Source organism: Macaca fascicularis, chromosome 12 (assembly GCF_037993035.2).
Source record: "Macaca fascicularis isolate 582-1 chromosome 12, T2T-MFA8v1.1".
In the NCBI taxonomy this organism is placed as follows: domain Eukaryota; kingdom Metazoa; phylum Chordata; class Mammalia; order Primates; family Cercopithecidae; genus Macaca; species Macaca fascicularis.
The window spans coordinates 99,531,891-99,552,015 of NC_088386.1; the positions used below are offsets into that span (position 1 = coordinate 99,531,891).

The 20,125-nt window shown below is 42.4% G+C and overlaps 1 pseudogene; it reads right to left on the bottom strand.

Annotated features, from left to right (window-relative positions):
- Nucleotides 1-17,034: 17,034 nt before the first annotated feature.
- Nucleotides 17,035-19,863, bottom strand: LOC102146309 (BUB3-interacting and GLEBS motif-containing protein ZNF207-like; annotated as a pseudogene).
- Between the last annotated feature and the right edge of the window lie 262 nt (nucleotides 19,864-20,125).

Sequence of the window (20,125 nt, forward strand, 5' to 3'; positions counted from 1 at the left end):
TAAACCCTGCTTCACTGCTGCCAAATCCAGACTTGGACGCCCCGTCCCATGAGTGCACTGAGATACTGGCTCAGGTGCATGGGGTGCGGGAGGACCTGCAAGATCGTCCGCTCCCGGACACAGAACTCACCTGGTTCACTGATGGCAGCAGCTATGTCCACCAAGGCCAGCGGTATGAAGGAGCGGCTGTAATGTCAGAGACTGAGATACTTTTTCAGGATGGACAGAAGCATTCCCAACTAAGAGAGAAACTACTCAGGTTGTAGCAAAGAAAATTTTGGAAGAAATCCTCCCCAGGTATGGCTTTCCCATCCAAATAAGGTCAGACAATGGACCAGCCTTCGTTGCTAAGGTAAGTCAGGATTTGGCTTCTATTCTGGGGGCAAATTGGAAATTACATTGTGCTTATAGGCCCCAAAGCTCAGGACAGGTAGAAAGGATGAATCGGACTCTGAAGGAGACCTTAACTAAATTGACCATGGAGACTGGCGCTAATTAGGTAGTACTTCTCCCCTACGCTCTGTTCCAGGCCCGAAATACCCCTTACAGACTAGGCCTCACACCATATGAAATCATGTATGGCAGACCCCCACCCCTGGTCCCCAGTCTAAAAGATGACTTACTCAAACCTGAAACTGAAAATGTCTCTGAGCTCCTGTTCTCCTTACAAGCCTTACAGAAAATTCACCAGGAAATTTGGCTCAGACTACGAGAACTGTATGAGGCAGGACCTCCGCCGACGCCTCATCCGTTCCAGCCGGGAGACTAGGTCCTAGTCAAGCGCCACCGGCAAGAAACTCTTCAACCCAGGTGGAAAGGACCACTGCAAGTACTCCTGACTACTCCCACCGCTCTCAAAGTAGAAGGCATCGCTTCGTGGATCCACTACACACACGTCAAACCAGTGGACCCAACATCCGACCTTCTCGAGCCGTCTGGAGCACCGGTTACATGGACTGTAGACAAAGCTAAGAACAATCCCTTAAAGCTAACCCTGCGCCGTCATCCCCATAGCCGTAACCATGTCTAGCTTACCTATGCTTTTATGCCTTATGCATCTGACTCTCCTCACTGCGGCGCCGTCTAACCCCTGTCTGGAGGTTCTGGCTCTATAAGAACAAAACTCACCCCGGGGAAACCCCCCAAGCGGGTAAACTGCTAGCTAGCGCAGACTGCCCCCCCTCAGGGTGTAATACTATAGTTTACCTCAATTTCACTAGGTTCCAGATTGCCCAACCAGCAATACCCATGATCTGTTTTGAATATGATCAAACTGAATATAATTGTAAAAATTATTGGTGGCACCAGAGTGCAGGTTGCCCATATAGCTACTGTAAGACGCACTCTGTCCGATACTGGAGAGAACGACAAGGGTGGTATTTTTACAAAACTGAGTCTCCCGTCACTTACACTTGGATAATTAAAGACCCATAGGACTCTCGGTGGACAACCCCACAACATGGGGGAGTATATTACTCATCAACTAGTACCTGGCCCAGTAGCCATTTATATCTGTGGAGAAGTCTAGTCCAGATTCAACCCTTAATCCACACACAAATCCACAGGCAAGAAACCAAGCTATCACAAGACTTGCAGCCCTTCTCCTGGCTAACTCTATTACGGGAAGGGCTAGCATTCGCCAACCTCACTGGTTTAGGTGACCTGTCCTCTTGCTTTATGTGTGCAACCCTAGGAAGACCACCATTAATGGCTGTTCCTCTATCCTCCCCTCCCACAAACTATACAGGTTTTAACTCATCGATAGTCACGATACCCGATGTAGCCCTGTACCGTGACCCATACCAAGAGAAATACCCCTATTGTTATTCGGCATTTAGCAACAGCCTCTGTAACCAATCGGCTACATACCCTAATAGTCCCATATATGCTCCCCCTGGTGTGTTCTTCTGGTGTAATATGACTCTGTTAAAAACTGTCCAAAAGCATCTCTGACGGACAGTTGTGTATCCCTGTTACCCTAGTTCCCCGACTGACACTGCTAACCCCGGCAAAGTTCATAGGCTGGCCAGGGACCGCCCCAACTAAAACTGCGCGACATAGACGAGCAGTTTTTCTACCACTAATTGCCGGAATATCCTTAACCACCTCTGTCGTCGCAGCGGGGTTAGCAGGAGGGGCCCTATAACACTCCATGATAGAAAACGACAAGCTGTTACAACAATTCTCTGTTGCTATGGAAGACTCCGCCTATTCCCTAGCCTCCCTTCAGCGGCAGCTCACCTCCCTAGCACAGGTCACCCTTCAAAACCGCAGAGCCTTAGACTTACTCACGGCTGAGAAAGGAGGTACCTGTATATTCCTCAAAGAAGAATGCTGTTTCTATATAAATGAGTCAAGGTTAGTTGAGAAAAGAGTCCAACGCCTACACGAACTAAGCTTAGAAATGAAAAAGCAACAATTCACTACAGCCGCTAACAATTGGTGGAGCTCTTCAATGTTTTCCCTTCTGGCACCCCTTTTAGGCCCCCTAATGTCTTTACTACTTCTATTCACTATAGGCCCCTGTGTGGTAAATAAAATTTTACGATTTGTCAGAGAAAGGTTTGATACCATCCAACTAATGGTCCTCCGTAGCCATCACCAGCCTCTCCTGCACCCAGAAAGTGAGGCTATATTATAAGACTCTGGAAATTCAAGATTGGACATCCAGTTACTTATGAGAAGGGAGAAATGAAAGGACACAAAGATAGATGTGTACCCGCCCCCCACCCGCTACACCCTTGTTCTGCTCTCTAATCTTTGCACATACCAGAGATTTCGTAAGTTCTGTGAGTACCTGGTTTTCTGCACGTACCAGAGATTTTGTTTTGCACATACCAGAGATTTTGTAAGTTCTGAGGCAAGGTCACAAGACGTGTTTAAGTAAGATAAACTCTTGCTGCCATAAACCTGCTCTCCCGCCTCAAAGTTTGAACCAAAATATCAGAAATGGCAGGAACCAATCATAGTTAGCCAAATCGCCTTGTTCAAACACTAGCCAATCATATATCTGATTTGTATAATAACTCTATGCCCACTTTTCTTAGACTATATAACATTGTTCGGAGCTGAGTGGTGGAGCTCTCCTGCCCGTCTCGTTTCACGAGCGAGGGAGAGTTCCAGGTTCGAACCTGTAATAAAGATCCTTGCTGGCCGGCCGCGGTGGCTCAAGCCTGTAATCCCAGCACTTTGGGAGGCCGAGACGGGCGGATCACGAGATCAGAAGATCGAAACCATCCTGGCTAACACGGTGAAACCCCGTCTCTATTAAGAAATACAAAAAACTAGCCGGGCGAGGTGGCGGGCGCCTGTAGTCCCAGCTACTCGGGAGGCTGAGGCCGGAGAATGGCGTGAACCCGGGAGGCGGAGCTTGCAGTGAGCTGAGATCCGGCCACTGCACTCCAGCCTGGGCGACAGAGCGAGACTCCGTCTCAAAAAAAAAAAAAAAAAAAAAAGATCCTTGCTGCTTAGCTTTGACTCTGGACTCTGGTGGTCTTCTTCGGGGAATAAACGGTCTGGGCATAACAGGGCAATGGCAAAAAAAAAGGTGAGTTTTCAGGTTTCATAAACCTAAATTTAGGATTGATATCCAAGTACTTTTAAAAGTGGTTGTTGTGATATCTTGTTCATTTATAGCCCTTCGGAATGGCAGGCATGGGCCTGGAACTGCTGCTGGCCTTGTTCACTGTGGTGGTGAGATGGGCGTGGAGGCATGTTGAAGACGTAAGGGCAGATGGGCCCATCCAATACAGAAGTTTGAGCTGGGAGAGCAGAGTGTTTTACCGAAAGGCGATATCTAGCCTTAGTGATTCAAGCAGTAGCTGGGCATCCCCACAGGTAGGTGACTCTCAAGAGTCTAGATAAATAAGCACAGGTAAGGGTGTCTGGGTATCAGGTATCAGGTGAGGTTCAGGGCAAGGGCTAGGACATCAGGGATCTTGGTAGCAGACAGGTTACTGCTACGTTTGAATGTATATGTCTCTCCAAAATTCTTATGTTGGAACTTAAAACCCAAGGTAATAGTAGTAAGAGGTAAGGCCTTTAGGAGGTAGTTAGGCTGAGGGCTCCACCCTCGTGGATGGGATTAATACCCTTATAAAAGAAGACTTCAGAGTTGCCTGGTCCTTCAATCTCTTCTGCCATGTGAGGATACAGCATTCATCCTTTTTTTGTCCCTTTCTACCATATAAGGACATAGCAGTAAGGTACCATCTTGGAAGCAGAGACTGAGCCCTTAGCAGACACCAAATCTGCCACCACCTTGATTTTGGACTTCCGTATTTTGTTATAGCAGCACAAATGGACTAAGACAGCTACTATAATAGAAACAGAAAACATAGGAACTGATACAGAAGCCCAGTTGGATGAATGTGTGTGGGGTGGGGGGAGGGTGTGTGTGTGTATAGGCCAGGACACTTGGATGACAAAGGTTCTTTATTAGAGAATATCTTGGGGTGGGAATGACGACTTAGGTAGAATGTGGGCTCTTCCAGATCTTGAACTACACTAGCAGCAAGAAAAACTCAAATGAACCCCACAGGGGAGTGACTTGGGGAGCAAAGCAGGAGCCTGGACCAGCTCTGAAGTGCTTGCCGTGAGCCAGGACAAGAAGGAGACACGGCCAATTCTCAGCCTGAGGAGGGGTTGCTGAGGCTCCAGAGCCTGTTGCTTCACGTTCAGCTTGACCAGGAAACTGGGGCAAGTAGGGTAGAGGTGGGAAGATAAGTGGGTCTAGCAATAGAGAGCCACAGGCCAACGGAGGGAAAATCTTTGTGGGCACTGGGGGTAGGGGAAGAGAAGACCTGCTGACATTGTCAAAATCTTTGTCTTTTCAGTTTGTTTTAAAGTCAACTTCCTGATGATAAAATGGTCCTCGTATCATGAGGCAACTATCAGTCTATGATGAAATTACTTAAAATCTCCAATTAAAAACTTACTACGTTTATCTGAAGGCTATTTTAAAAGTTATGATCTAACCTAAATGGCCAACATAAGACTTGGTTCAATAAACTATGGACATCTATGCAACCAAATGTTTTACAGCCATTACAATTATGTTTATAGAGAGTTTCTAAAGGCCTGGGAAAATGTTTATGCTATAATGCTGTGTCAAAAAGGCAGGATACAAGATTGTTTATAGACTACCAAGACAAAATAAAAACTATGCATGAAAAACAATCTAGTAGAAAATCCACGAAAATATTAATATAGTGATAGCCTCTAGAGGGTGAGACTAAGAGTATTTTTAAATCATCTTTCTACTTTTCTATTTTTCAAATTATCTGTGTATCACTTTTTCTTTTAGTTGTTTTCCTGTTTTATATACATTACTTTTGTCTTGGGAAGGACCCAAGAAACTCTCCTTCCTGAAAAAGCTCACACCTTACTTTTTACAAATAATCTGAATTCAAAGCATTTGTGTTTCAAAGGGCAATGATATCTACAAAAAAAGGGTATCGCATTAACATTTTTCGTTATATGAACTTTAGATACAAAAGGCAAAAAATAAAGATTCTCCCCACAAAAATCAAGCCTCAGGAGAAACGATCTTTTTTTTTTTTCTTTTCCCATAAGATCCAACTGGCAAGAAACTTCAGGCTGTGGAAAAGCACTAGACAGTCATAATATGGGGCAACATGGCTGTAATGATGTCATTTAAATCCTTTCACTGCAGGAAGAGGCTGCTTTAGCGATGAGTGTGGCAGAAGAGAAGCTGTCTTATACTAGCCTGCGGATTTCCTTTACGGAGTAAATTCTTTAAGATTCTTCTCAAGATCTGGGCGCAGTAGCTTATGCCTGTAATCCCAGCACTTTGGGAAGCCAAGGTGGGCAGATGACTTGAGGTCGGGAGTTCGAGACCAGCCTGACCAACCTGGAGAAACCCCATCTCTACTAAAAATACAAAATTAGCTGGGCATGGTGGCGCATGCCTGTAATCTCAGCTACTCAGGAGGCTGAGGCAGGAGAATTGCTTGAACCCAGGAGGTGGAGGTTATGGTGAGCCAAGATCGCACCACTGTACTCCAGCCTGGGCAACAAGAGCGAAACTCCATCTCAAAAAAAAAAAAAAAAAAAAAAAGATTCTTCTCAGGTATTATCTCTTCTATGATGTTTTCCCTTTACCCTGAACTGAAATAAATGACCTTGTTTCCTCAGTACCCGGTGCAGGCCTCCTTCCCTGGTCTTATCATATGACATAATCTCACCATGAGGCTGTATGAGTCTCAGAGCGGCAGCAACAGTGTTTTATTTACGGTGCTCTTCACAGCACCTAGCAGAACTGGCAGATCGTGGGTGCTGAATAAATGTTTGTTAAATGAACTGAGTAATTCTCCCAAAGTGTGAGAGAAATTGTATTCGTTTCCTAAGGCTGCCATAACAAAATACTGCAAACTGGGTGACCTAAGAAAAATGTATTCTCTCATAATTATGAAAGCTAGGGGTCTTAAATCAAGGTGTTGGCAAGGTTGATTCCTTCTGGAGGACTCCGACGGGGGCAGGGCTGTTCCATGCTTCTCTCAGCTTCTGGAACTTGCAATCCCGGGTGCTCCTTGACTTTCAGCGGTATCATCCAACCTCTTCTTGCATCTTCACATGGTGTCTCTTGTGTGTCTCTGGGTCCCTGTGTCCAGTTGTTCCTCTTTTTTTTTTTTTTTTTTTGAGATAGTCTTGCTCTGTTGCCCAGGCTGGAGTGTAGTGGCTAATTTCTGTATTTTTAGTAGAGATGGGGTTTCACCATGTTGGTCAGGCTGGTCTCAAACTCCTGACCTCGTGATCTGCCAGCCTTGGCCTTCCAAAGTGCTGGGATTACAGGCGTGAGTCACTGCGCCTGGTCTGTTCCTCTTTTTATAAGGACATCAGTTATATTGGGTTTAAGGCCCACCCTAATCCAGTTTGGCTTCATCTTAACTCAGTTACATCCACAAAGACCCTATTTCCAAAAATCTCACATTTACAGATACTGGGGTTAGGACTTGAATGTATTTTTATTAAACTCACAACAGAAACTATAGCTATAGCTAGCTAGATAGAATACAGTAGAGTATAGAAACTCAATGAAGTGGTAATAACCAGCTGATTGTAATATATGTGTAATATATGGACTCTGTGTAATATATGGACTCTGCAGTGGGTATAAGATCATTTCTCCAGAGGCCTGATTTTTTTGGGGGAGAATCTGTTCATGTTTTTGCCCTTTGTATCTGGAGTTCATATATTTGGAAATGTTACTGCAATACACATTTTCCTTTGTAGATATCATTGCCCTTTGAAACACAAAACGCTTTGAATCAGATTAATTTCGAGAAAGTAGGGTGTGGGCTTTTTCAGAAAGAAGAGTTTCTTGAGTCCTTCACACAACAAAGTAATATATATAAAACAGGAAAACAACTAAAAGAAAAAGTGGGCTGGACATGGTGGCTCATGCCTTAATCTGAGCACTTTGGGAAGCCGAGGAGGGTGGATCAACTGAGGTCAGGAGTTCGAGACCAGCCTGACCAACATGGTGAAACCCTGTCTCTACTAAAAATACAAAACTTAGCTGGGTGCAGTGGCGCGTGCCTGTAGTCCCAGTTACTCAGAAGGCTGAGGCAAGAGAATCACTTGAACTCGGGAGGTGGAAGTTGCAGTCAGCCAAGATTGTGCCATTGTGCTCCAGCCTGGGTGACAGAGTGAGACTCTGTCTCAAAAACAAAAACAAAAACAAAAAAAAAGGAAAAGAAAAAGAAAAAGTGATGTACAGATAATTTGGAAAAATGGAAAAGTAGAAAGATGATTAAAAAGATACTCTTAGTCTCACCCTCTAGAGGCTATTACTATATTATTATTTTGTTGGATTTTCTACTAGGTTTTTTTCATGCATAGTTTTACTTTTGGTTGTTTGTTTGTACTGTATAAACAACCTCGTAAACTGCGTTTCTCACAGAGCATTATCATATACTGGGCAGACTGGGCACCTGAGACACAGTACTGGGTAACCAGGAGCAGAAGACTGGTTCAATATGAAATCCATCAGGCACAGCTGAGCAGGAATTTGGAGAGCCAAGCCAAGTGGATGTTAAAAACAAGGAAGGAAGAAACGAAATTTCAGAAATTGGGCAATGTTGCCAGACATGGGGAGATCGGAATTTGGGTTTAATGGAGGAAAAGAACAGCTTGCTGAAGTCTACCCAAAGACTTTTCCTAGGCTGTTTAACCACTGCACATGTGTGTTGGTCTTTGGCCCATGATATTTGCTTAGCATCTGACCCCAGATATATATATATATATATACACACACACACACACACATATATATATATATACACACACATATATATACACACACACATATATATATATATATATATATATATATATATATATATATCAGGGATTTGGCACCAAATGAAGCATGTAAGGAAAAAGCAGAGGATTTTTCTCCTAGGAACCATAAAAGAAAAACAAATGTGTTGGCTCTATGTACTATAACAGGATCTGAGGGAAACATACTGAACTCTATAATCTACAGTTGTTCTAATTGTGCATTTTACCTTCTGACAAATAGAGCCTCTAAGAATTGGTAGCATATTAGGCAGAGATTAAACTCTAGGTTGGGCGCTGTGGCTCATACCTGTAGTCCCAGCACTTTGAGGGGCCAAGGTGGGCGGATCACTTGAGGCCAGGAGTTCGAGACCAGCCTGGCCAAAAGGCAAAACCCTGTCTCTGCTAAAAATACAAAAAATTAGCCAGCCGTGGTAGTGCATGCCTGTAGTCCCACCTACTCAGCAGGCTGAGGCACGAGAATTGCTTGAACCCAGGAGGTGGAGGTTGCAGTGAGCCGAGACTGTGCCACTGCACTCCAGATAGGCAAGACTGTCTCAAAACAACAACAACAACAACAACAACAACAAGATTAAATTCTAATATATGGCCATATGGTAAATTTTATATTTATATTCAACGTACTACTCTGAGATTTGAAGAGCAAAAGACATGCTGTTGTTTCTCTTTGAAAACAGAATTTAAAAACATATTTTTATTCATTGGAAAAATTAATAATATCAAAATGGGAAATATCTCAGTAAATAAATGCCCCAAGGTGGAATAGTTCCTATAAGCTATTCTTTTGTGAGAGCAATTTTTCCTAAAATCTCAAAGGAACTGGCCACTGCTTAATCTGAGAGGGAGGCAGGACAGAACCTTAACGTTCCTGTAGTAAGACACTTAAGCCCTTATGCTTGCAATCCCTTACTCTAAGTTACTTGTCTGAGAATATCTAAACTTATGCAAATTTTAGACTGAATATCAGAAGGCAAAAGGAAAAATTAATGAGTTGAAATGCTCTTGCCGGGCGCGGTGGCTCAAGCCTGTAATCCCAGCACTTTGGGAGGCTGAGACGGGCAGATCACAAGGTCAGCAGATCGAGACCATCCTGGTTAACACGGTGAAACCCCGTCTCTACTAAAAAAATACAAAAAACTAGCCGGGCGAGGTGGCAGGCGCCTGTAGTCCCAGCTACTCGGGAGGCTGAGCCAGGAGAATGGCGTAAACCCAGGAGGCGGAGCTTGCAGTGAGCTGAGATCTGGCCACTGCACTCCAGCCTGGGCGACAGAGCTAGACTCCGTCTCAAAAAAAAAAATAAAATAAAAAATAAAAAAAAAAATAAAAATAAAAAGAAATGCTCTTGCTTTGATTAGGACCATGATGTTTGAGTTTAGTTTAGTTGAAGTAAACATATTAACAAGCCAAGAAGAAAGATAAGGAGGAGACATGTGAGAAGGCTGAACCTATCAAAGTAGGAGACCCAGGATGTGGATGTATGAAAATTCCAGGGAAGACTGTTTACCTCCCAGACTCCAGAACAGGAGATTGGAATTTGCAAAGGCAAAAAAGATGAGAACTGGGCCTTATCAAGCAACCATAGTTTTCAGCTGCTTCATGCATGCCTTGGGTCTGTTTTGATAACCAGCATATCTTTTGTAACCCAGGAAAGAAGGAAAAATATGTGTCCTACTGAAGGACTAGATTGTGAGATGGGCTCTGAGCATTCTGGCCTCAAAGATAATTAAGACTCAAGAAGTTTTCTTCTTGAGCAAGAGTTCAGGAAAAGTTTATACTGACTCCACAACTGGCTCCCACCAAAAGTTTCAGCGCCCTTTTGTTGGAAGTATTAACTTACTTGACCCCAGTTTGTACATAAAACTGGCTGAGAAAGGAGGCAACATGAAAATGAATTTTAAAAATCTGGTTTTGAACTATGCCTGGCATGCTAAAATATTTAATTCTTCAACACTTGGCATTTAGAGAAGAGGGTGGATTTAAACAGACCAGCTGGCTAATCACACGTTGCCAACATTCCTACTGGCTGCTTCCTGGATGAGTCCTGTTTATGTCAAAGTCTGACTCTGTCCTTTATCCCCTATCATGGTCAAGAAATAGAATCCCATCCATTTTACTTAATATGAAATGTTCTGGTGAAACTCAAAGCAACAAAGGCCACTTTACTTTCTTGGTGAGCTGGACAAGGCAGGTGGTACTTGAAGGTTGTGGAGAAGTCTCTGGACAGGCTTAAAGTTATGAACAACTAAGATTCCAGCTTACCACCCTCCCCACCTCCTTTTATTTATTTAGAGACAGGATCTTGCCCTGTCACCCAGGCTGGAGTGCTGGGTTGTGCTCTTAGCTCACTGTAGCCTCGAAATCCTGGCCTCAAATGATCCTCCTGCCCTAGCCTCTCAAAGTGCAAAGCCCACCTCCTTTTAGTGAAGATAATTTCTTATCCTTAATTAAGATATTGTGAAGGCTGGGCACAGTGGATCACGCCTGTAATTCTAGTACTTTGGGAGGCCGAGGTGGGCAGATCCCTTGGGCCCAGGACTTGGAGAGTAGCCTGGGCAATATGGTGAAACCCCATCTCTACAAAAAATACAAAAATGAGGCAGATGAGCCGTGTGTGGTGGTGTGCACCTGTACTTGGGAGGCTGAGGTGGGAGGATCACTTGAGCCCAGGAGGTTGAGGCTACAGTGAGCCATTTATTCAAGTCACTGCACTCCGCTTGGGTGACTGATGGCAAATTCAAGGCCAGATTTTTCAGTATAAAAAGCAGAAACTGACTTCTGGAGACCCTATCTGCCTTGAATCCTGGCTGAGCCCTGTGGGTAAAATGAGGGTTGAGCTAAGCATAGTGGATGAGTATGAAGTGGGGGTGGGCCATTCTCATCATGTGATTTGAAAACAACAACAACAACAACAACAACAACAACAACAACAACAACAACAGAACCTCCAGGGACCTGTGCAGTGGATTGCTCAGAAAAGGAACCAGGTATAAACTCATGATGGAGCATTGAAGAGAATGACGTGCCGAGATAGAAGGGAAGTGAGGGCACATGCTAGATGTATCACCAAAGTTCATGCATAAGAGGTGGATCAGACAAAGAGGCAAGCTCTAGTAGGAATTGTAAACCCAAATGCCTCCAGGCAGGGACTATTAGCTAATATAACTATGAGAGGGTGTAAGACCATAGGGAATGGTGGGGACTATGCCAAATTGCAGAACACATATCCAGTATGGTGAAACCCCACCTCTACAAAAAATACAAAAATGAGGCAGATGAGCTGTGTGTGGTGGTGTGCACCTGTAGTCCCACCTACTTGGGAGGCTGAGGTGGGAGGATCACTCCAGTGTAAAGTCATTTTAATTAAAGAAGTTTTTGAAAAGTAAAAACACTGTGCTGACCAGACAAAACGTATCTGTGAGCTGTATTTTGCTTAAGGGCTACCAATTTGTGCCTGCTATCTAGTGACAGCTCAAAATTGAAGGTCTGAATTTTTGGGCTCCACTTAATTTGTTAAAAGTGGCTTGCAAAACTCCTTTATAGGAGAGGAAGCGATTGTCCAAACCTTCTGCATGTTCTAAAATTAGGTAAAAACATTTTTCCTATCCCTTTTCTAGTAACATTAAATGAAGTGTCCTTGGAAGGAAGATGTTCATTTTGGAAATTGCTAGGTGAGGGTTGCCCTTCACTTTCTCAATGAATAGCTAGCAGTAAATACTCAGGGTTCCCCTCCATCACCCCACTCCAATCTCAGAGGTTATCAGCACACCACTCTGGACTGCTTCTTAATCCCAGGCATACTGGGCTCTGCTATGTACTTCTGAAATCCCAGTGGCACCGTAAAGGAAGCAAACCATCGTTACAGTGAGTTTTAAGTCAGTTTTGTAATAAGGCCGGAAGTTTTTGTTGATGAGAGAGATTACTGTATTACTTTGTGTAAATAAATAAAAATAAATTTCTCTTAAGGTGGGTGCTGCAATGGGGAAAAGTTTGAATGGGTATGATTTACAGTAGGGATAGTAATATTTAGACAAAGATAGAACTATGGCTTTTAAAATCCTCTAAGGCTCTAGAGCCTTATTTTTAGACCCTTTATCTGAGAATTTCTGAGAATTTCTCTCTAAACTCCTCAACAAGGATATTACTAAAACACAGCTTTAATACATAGTATATATTCCTAAGCACATCTGTGCAAACCTTTCCTCTGGCTAGACCACAACCTTCAGGATCTTCTGCTACAGTTAGACATAAATATCCATGCTCCAGGCTACCACAGCAAAAATGACACCAGCAAACAGTTACCAACCACTTATGGTATATCTAGTACTGTGTATGTAAAAAGTGAAATAGAAGTATGTATCAGCTGGATGATACAAAGAAGAAGGCTATCAGACTAGCTGGAGTAAAGGGTTAGAAAAGTGGGTTGGAGATAGACTATAGTGAGTTTTGCAAGCTAGACTGAGGAGTTCAGACATTTTCCTGGAGGTAGAGAGCCACTGAAAATTTTTGAGCAGGGAAGTGAAATGATGGAAGAGGCTTTTGGAAAGCTTAACCAGGCAGACATCTGCAAGATGATTCAGAAGGGGGATAGACTCGAGGCTTGGAAATCAATAATAATAATAAATTCAAGCATAAAATCATCTAAAGACTTACAGTGACAATAGGATACTGAGTTACAGTGAGGAATAGCTAACATTAACTGCATGCTGTCCATATGTGTTGTGAGTGCTTTATATGCACTAGTTAATATTTTCAACATGTAGAGTTGGATGGTTGTAAAATCACTCTTTTTCATATAAGGAAACTGAGGCTTATAGCTGTGAAAACACTTGCTCACTGCTAACTGGCTAAGAAGTATCAGAGCTGGAATTCAAACCCAGGTAGTCTGCTTTTAGGGCTTTTGCCTTCAGTCAAGCTCTACAATGCCTTTTAGCTACTTGTAGCCAAGGGTCCCAGACCCTGGCCCTCCTCTGTCATTGTGGTAAGGCTGGGACCCAGCCTGGGACTGCTATCATCCTGCCTCATTGTCTATTTTGATTGTCGACAGACGTCTTCCTCAGACAGCATTCTTGCCCAGGTGTTAACTTCAAGAAACTCAAAACACTTGCCAAGGCTTGCATCTATTTCAAAGGAAACTTGTGAGCAAAGAAGGGGAAAAGATGAGACGTAAATACTGTGCAAATACCCCTCATGACTGCTCACCACATTCTAGTAGGAGGAGGAAGGAAATTTGGTCTTTCTGCCCTGTTGCTTGCCATTGGACATTAATGATGTTACCCGCCTGGCCTCATTAACCTTGGTTCAGTGGTTGTAGGATGCATTTACTTCCCAAATGGGAGAGTTGAAACTCATGTAATTTTAAATTGTTCAGTGTTTTACTGGCATCCTTTTGTCACCATCGGATGGAGAAGATTTATTGTGAACTCAAACTGACTACATGTTTTTTTCAAAGCTACTGTGAAAGATCCCAAACATTGTGAGCTTGTAGATCATCCAGGCAAATACGGTCTTAAAACCAAGAATAGATGTTTACCATTGATTTATTTTATTTTATTTATTTTGAGACAGAGTCTTGCTCTGTCACCCAGGCTGGAGCGCAGTGGTGTGATGTTGGCTCACTGTAACCTCTGCCTCCCGGCTTCAAGCGATTCTCGTGACTCAGCCTCCCAAGTAGCTGTGACTTACAGGCATGTGCCACCACACCCAGCTAATTTTTGTAATTTTGAGTAAGAGGTTTCACCACGTTGGTCAGGCTGGTCTCAAACCCCTAACCTCAAGTGATCTGCCTGCCTCAACCTCCCAAAGTTTTGGGATTACAAGTGTGAGCCACCATACCCGGGCTGACATTGAAATTTTTAAAAAAACATTTGTTCTTACAAATTAAAAGCCTGAAGTAGGGTCAACCAGAAGGTGACCTAATTAGATTATGTTTAAATTAAGGTAATTCCATACAGGTTGCATATAATAATTTATTTGTTTTTATAATTATGAAATTTTCCCGTATAAAGATAGCTATGAACTTAGAAAACATTAATTTTGGCTAGGACTCTAAATTATGTTTACTCTTTTTACACTTCCTAATAATACATGCTGCAGTGTTAGAGGAATTCTGTTGTAGAAAAACAGAGAATACTTTAATTGTAGACCTAAACTATTTAAAAATCATTGTCGTCATCTCCTACAATGGAGGAGCTTAACACACACATATTTGATTTGACACCAATTTCAGCAAAACATTTACTGAAGTTGTGCACATAACTAAATCCATGTGGTGAGTTTTTATTGCTAGGTTGCATTTGCTGTGCTGAGTTACATCAACAATTTGTTTACTGTTTTAGCAGGATGACCTCTGCACTAGTCAGAGGTCAGACCTAGCCACATTCTACTGCATCAGCAGATCAACCTATTGATTAGTTGTTGAGTCTTTTAAGTTTAAACTTTGACCAAGCAGTGATTGAAATGGATTTATTTTTGCAAGTAAGCAGATTACAGAGGCAAGCAGCCTTAGAAGGCCTATTGAGAAATCTTGAAATCATTTTGTTTGGAAAGTTAAACAAATATCTTTGTTTCATAAGATAAACATCTAAATCAGAGTGGGTGCACATGCAGTTCTCTAGTTGTCAACATTTAAATATGGATTGGTAGACTTGTCAATTTTCTATAAAAGTATGTTACTGAGATCTGTAATGTGAAGGATGATTTTTTTTTTTTTTTTTTAAACAGAGTCTCGTTGCAACGCCCAGGCTGGAGTGCAATGGTGTGATCTCGGCTCACTGCAACCTCCACCTCCCAGGTTCAAGTGATTCTCCTGCCTCAGCCTCCTGAGTAGCTGGGATTACAGGCATGTGCCACCATGCCTGGCTGATTTTTGTATTTTTAGTAGAGATGGGGTTTCACCATATTGGCCAGTCTGGTCTTGAACTCCTGACCTTGTGATCCACCCGCCTCAGCCTCCCAAAGTGCTGGGATTACAGGTGTGAGTCACCGTGCCTGGCCAATGTCAAGGATATTAAACTCATGAAACTAGTGTAAAAAATTGTAAGTAATCCCTATTTGATTTAGTATGAGTCTCATTTTAGTCAGACTCGGTATGAAAAAGTAGGACTTTTTTTTTTTTTAAACAATAAAGTTCCTCAAATCCTTGAGGAAAAGTTTAGCATTTAGGTCATTCTTCCTAATAATATTGAGTTTGTAGAACTGATATTGATCGAGAACTAAGAATCCTATTTATTCTTAGGAGCTTTAAAAATTGATTTAAGAGAATCAATTTTTACAAGTCAACCTTCCCCAAATCCACATTTCTTATTAAATTTTACTTTGTTATTTTACTGTATTTTCCTTAATATTTTACCCACAGAACTGAAGTTTTTTTTTTTTTTTCTATTTAAACAATAAAATTCATTAAAATGGCTTTTGGACTGATAAAATCTTAAAAACAATCTGTTTCTTAAATATTTTAGACCCATGTTGTATACAAACATCTTGTAATAAAAGACTCAAAGATAATGTATGAAAGAGCCCCTCACTACCCTTCCCATCCCCATGATACCTCTAGCTGCAGTACTGTGCTCAGCTCTCACCAAGAGGGGTTTACACACATGCAGCTCCATTAACGTGGACAAATTACTTTCCATTCCCCTCCTCCCCCAGATTTCTATTTCATTTTCATAACATTCATTTTTTGATAAACCTGTAACAGACTTTATATGATAAATAATGGTTGTCTCCTCCAAACCAATAGTTTGGAGGTAAATCAACAGCTGAAGCAGCCGGGTGTGGTGGCTCATGCCTGTAATCTCAGAACTTTGGGAGGCCAAGGCGGGTGGATCACCTGAGGTCAGGAGTTCGAGACTAGCCTGGTCAACAGGGTGAAACCTCATCTCTATTAAAAAAAAAAATACAGTAATTAGCTGGGCTTGGTGGCGGGTGCTTGTAATCCCAGCTACTCAGGAGGCTGAGGTAGCAGAATTGTTTGAACCGGGGAGGCGGAAGTTGCAGTGAGCTGAGATCGTGCCACTGCACTCCAGCCTGGGCGACCGAGCAAGACTCAGTCTCAAAAAAACAAAAACAGAAGCAAAAAACTGTTGCAGCAACTGATTAAACAAATATGTCTCATTAGGGAATCTTTTATCTGGCCGTATTACTCTCGTCCATTGTCGGGTAATTCTTTGTGTCCAGGAGAATCTAGAGATGCATTCTGTCTACACTCCGTCAAGACCATAAACAATTTATTTCTGTCCCATATTATTACTTCTATGATCAAGAACAACAAGGCTCTTGAAAGCCTTACAGAGAGGGTCACCTGAAACAGATTTTGATGACTTTCAACCATTCCTTTCCTGTCTGTCTTGCCCTCTCTTCTCTCTCCTTTACTTCTTTTTCCTGTGTTTGTTAGGAACGTATGATTGTTGTTGATTTTAGGGGTAAACCCAGAATCTGTTTTAGTGAGGGTTCTCCATAGAGACAGAATCAATTATATGTGTATATCTATATATGATTATAAAATGTCTTTAATTATATGTAATGCCTCTATAATTATTATATATAACATATTTGTATTTATATGTATATATTTTGCATTGGTAACTATGAATTTTATTATGTGGATATCTACTGTGGCATGCATCTGTACAAACCTTTTAGGCCGTGGTCCACAGCTGGGTTATGCATAAAAAGGCATAAATTTTTCTCTCATTTTATTGCAATGAAGTTTACCGGTACAGAAAAGTCACATGACATTGGTGGATCAGATTTCTTAAACCCTGCAACATGAGGAACTCTAAATACAGTAAATATTGTTATACATTTAGACTTCCAATGTACAAGTACTTGGAAACAGTTATGCCCCTCACCAAGCTAGACTGGGGACATGAAGTCCAACAGCATCTGAATTGCTGTGAAGGCATAACTTTGCAAAACAGCAATGTAAGATTACAGAACTTGCCTTTATTGAAGTGGTATGTTCATGTAATTCCAGCACCTTCACAATTTAATGAACCAAATTTACTATACTTCACGTCTACAAACCTAGATGAAACATGAAAAAGAAGCCATACAGTATAAATTGCAACTTCAGGAAAAGATCCTGTGTTATTTTTCCAAATATTTTTTCCCATGTAAAATCAATGTCCAATAGTTCCTGGTATGTGGGAAGATAATATTTGTTAAAGTCACAATGAAGCCTTATTGATGGAAAATTGGCTATATAAACAGCACAAGTTGGGAAAAGGTTTAATCTCCAAACCTATTAGACAGGATGAGGTAAGATCAGTAACAGCCACCTTGCAGGATTACAGGAGGTCTCATTCCCTTTGGAGGTCGAGGAGGCCCACCCTGGAAAGGGGGCACCATTGGCGGTCCCTGCCCATATGGAGGGATAGCACCAGGAAGGGATCCTGGCATGCCTGGATGATGACCACCGTACTGACCATGAGGTGGCATTGGGGGTCTCACTCCTTGTTGCTGTGGGATGCCTGGCTATGGTCGCATCATATCTCCAATTGGTCCAACTGGTGGATTACTGATGGGGGCCTCTCCTTGCAGAGGAAAATTACGTTGCTATCTAGGTAACTGTGCCCTTCTCTCTTTCAGATATATAACCTCTTCTGGATGGATCAACTTACTGGTTGCATTGGTTGCTGTAAGTGTAGCAGGCTTACTTGCTACTGAAGCTGCTGGTTTAACTGCAGTACTATTTGTTGTACCAGTGGTTGAATCTGTAGATTGTGTATAAGCAGGGAATGTAGGCTTTGGGGGTGCTATAGTTGTTTCAGGGGTACTATTTAAGGGTTTGAAATCTGTACCAACAAGTCCTTGGACAGCTGCCTGAGCTTGTCCAGCACTGGGGAAAAGAAGCTTAGTAACTGGAAGCTGTGGTGCAGGTACAGTTGCTGTTGGTGCAGGTGGTCTGTTAAGACCCAGCCTGTGCTTGGGTCACTGGAGGAATTCTAGGACGTGGAATGGGGTTGGGGGTATGGAGGGGACACCTGGTGACATTCCAGGCATCAGAGGTGGTATTCCTGGTCCAGGTGGTATATTCCACCCATTGGCATCATTATGTTTTCACCGAAAAATGACTGGGTGCATTTTCTTTGATGATGCAATCCAGGTGGCATGCCTGGCATAACTGGTGGCATTTCTGGAATCAGAGGAGGAACACCTGGCATTAATGAAGCTATGCCTGGAGGCATTCCTGGTGCTCCCATTACTGGTGACAGTCCTGGCTGTGCCACTGCAGGAATATAACCTCGTTGAACAGGTTGTGGTTGAAATGAAGTTGAGGCTGCAGAGTCATCATCATCATATTCATCAGAATCATCTTGTTCCTTCTTTTTTTGGCTTTCTTATGTTTTCTCTTCAAGAAGTCATCGTCTTTCATCCATGTCTTTTTCTGGAATACTTTCCATACCATATATTTCCAATTCTATGTCTGTTATCCCAGGTATTGCATTTGGTACAGCATCTATTATTTCTTTATGCACCTGCATGCAATTAATAGCTAAGCCAGGTCCTGGATACAATTTCTTGTGACACATATGACATTTAAAATGCTTTGCTTTTTGGTGCTGTATAAGGGTCTTCTCATCATCAAAGTCTCTATTACAATACTAGCACTGTAGCAGGACGAGCTGCAGACAAAACTCCTCAGACACCGAGTTAAAGAAGGAAGGGGTTTATTCGGCCGGGGGCGTCGGCAAGACTTCTGTCTCAAGAGCCCAGCAGACCACCCCCCGCAAAGTGAGCAATTCCTGTCCCTTTTAAGGGCTCACAACTCTAAGGGGGTGTGTGTGAGAGGGTCGTGATTGATTGAGCAAGCAGGCGGTACGGGACTGGGGGCTGCATGCACCCGTAATTAGATCGGAACAAAACAAGATAGGGATTTTCACAGTGCATTACTATACAATATCTGTAATCTACAGATAACATAACCTATTAGGTCAGGGGTCGATCTTTAACTACCAGGCCCAGGGTGTGGCGCCGGGCTGTCTGCCTGTGGATTTCATTTTTGCCTTTTAATTTTTACTACTTCTTTCGTTGGAGGCAGAAATTGGGCACAGGACGATATGAGGGGTGATCTCCTCCCTTAGCACCACGGCTTCAGCTGTTTCGTCTTGCCCCGTAACTGCGCTCTACCAACAAAGTAAAAAGGAGGAGAAAAGCAGCAGGAGAAACAAGGCAAAAAAATCACTCATGTTCCCAACTAAATGGTTACCACTGAGTGCCACAGGGAGCAGACACAAAATGCTACATTATAAATATACACCTATAAGTATATTTATGAGTGTTTATAAGTATTATAAGCATATTATAAATATACTTATTTATTTGAGATGGAGTCTTGCTCTGTTGCACAGGCTGGAGTGCAGTGACCTGATCTCGGCTCACTGCAACCTCCATCTCCTAGGTTCAGCACTTCTCCTGCCTCAGCCTTCCGAGTAGCTGGGACCACAGACGCGTGCCACCATGCTCGGCTAATTTTTGTATTTTTAGTAGAGACGGGGTTTCACCATGTTGGCCAGGCTGGTCTCGAATTCCTGACCTCGTGATCCACCTGCCTTGGCCTCATAAAGTTCTGGGATTACAGCTGTGAGCTACCACATCTGGCCTATATTTATATGTTATATATTTTATATATAACCGATTGTATATAAATATAAAAATTAAATTCTATAATTATATATTAAAATATAATTTATATAGTTTGTTATAAATATGTAGATTTTTATATATTTTATATATAATCAGTTATATATTGTATATATAATTTGTATATATATAGACAGAGAGAGAAAGAGAAAGAGAGAGA